A 1,898-nucleotide genomic window follows, 5' to 3' on the forward strand; every position below is an offset into this window, starting at 1 on the left:
CTTTAAGCTAGTAAATTTTTAAACACAAAATATGGTTGGTTGCGATGCCCATTGAAAGGGCCATGCTCATTCATTTGTGCTTTTTAATTTCCTTTTCTTAACGCCTCATTCCACTGTGCTGATCGGCGCCAAAGGGTAAGTTATTGGGGTTGAGGATTCTCCGCTGGGCGCTTCATTCGAAGAGCTTTATGCAAACGTCTTTTGCATTGATGAGAATGCAAAAAGAGCGTGCCGAAGAGGGGTGTTGAGCGATTGCGGGGAGGTGGAGGTGGAGGTGGAGGGGACGAGCTTTTGTGGAAAGTAATTAAAAATGCTGCAGTTGATGCTTAACTAGTTTTTAATAAGTTTTTAATTAAAAATAAATATGCATTTGTGTGTAAAAAATGATGTGCGCCAGATGCCCAAACGAAGGACGTCCGACCCGGAGCACGTGACTCGGGATGGTGGGGCAGGCCACGTGGCCGGGCAGCCGCTCCGGGGTGGGAATTGCGAACACATCATCATCGCCATCATTATCTTTCTGCCGCTGTTTGTGCTACTCATTACATGGCGTGTAGACAAGGCAAACAAAATTGAATTAGCATAGCGGGCGGATGAAAAAATCACGCATACGCCACCGTCCTGAGGGAGTCTTGGGGACGCTCCTCCGGGACGAAACCCACTCTGCGTCTGCTTCAATAGCATTCCCTGAGCTGTCTTTTGACGCTCCTCTGTTGTCCTACAATTGCCCTCAACAATCTGAAGTGTAGAAATTATGTGAAGACGTTTAATGCTTGGGGATTGTGGACTCTGTTGTACTCTTTAAGTGAATTAAATTTTGAAATATGTTAAATGGCTAACTTTTTTTTGGGTACGATCATCATTTCATTAATTCGTTTTACTATATAAATACCCTAAATATTTTGTTTACACCTATTAAATATTTTTCAAATCTGAAATCGACAGTTAAAATGTGCATTTGTTTACCAATTTAAGCAATTACAGAAAATAGTGCGGTTGAAAGATCTAAGTTTTGTATTTTTCAATTCTTAAAGAGATTTGTTTTTTATTCAACAAAAATTCTCTTTTTCATAAATAAATTTGTAAGTAGTAATCTTAAAAATATACATTTTTATTGTGTTGTGTTCAATCCTACTCAAATATTTCGGTTAGCTGAAATTCGTAAGCCAGGAAAGCAAATATTGAAAATGCAGCCAACCTTAGATTAAGTGTGGTGTGAGGGCTATTCTTCCCCTTGGCCATTGGGGCTGATGCTTAGTATTTGCTTTCCCTAACGAATGCAGGCGGCCCGCTGGTCGGCTTTCCCGGGTCTCAGGAGACTGAGACTGCTCCTCGACGCCCCATCCTGCGAGCCTAAGCGTGGCACGGCTCCAAGATGAGCTCAAGCGCAAAATTATGTAGCCACACAGATACGCATACACAGGCTCGACAATCAAGCGATGAAATTTCATGCGTTTGCACATGCGTTTGCCCCTGGTCGGCGACCCCCTGCTCAGCCAAACTTCGGGGATTCCCCGCCCAAAAAATACCTCCCGCCCCTCTTGCCCCACAGACGAATAACACATTTTCACTTCCTTTGAACCTGTTACGAATTTTTAAATTTTTTTTCCGGTAGATTATCCGCTTTTATCCCCGGCCACTTCCACGTCCCGCCCGCCCAAATGCCACACAATGCACGAAAGGCACGTACCAAATGTACTGAGGCGGCGTGGGAGGGAGGGGGTGAGTTTTGGGGCCGGGCTAGTGATCCCTTAGTCCATAGCTTGTGTGCAAAAATATTACTTGACTGACATTTAAATTAACACAATCACAGTTATTGGGAGCTCAACTTTAGTGGTTTCGGGACGGGGCTTGGGATGAGCTGGATTTCGTGCTCCATCTCAAAAGTCACTGCCCAA

The sequence above is a fragment of the Drosophila rhopaloa genome, unplaced genomic scaffold (assembly GCF_018152115.1).
Source record: "Drosophila rhopaloa isolate 14029-0021.01 unplaced genomic scaffold, ASM1815211v1 contig_171, whole genome shotgun sequence".
In the NCBI taxonomy this organism is placed as follows: Eukaryota; Metazoa; Arthropoda; class Insecta; order Diptera; family Drosophilidae; genus Drosophila; species Drosophila rhopaloa.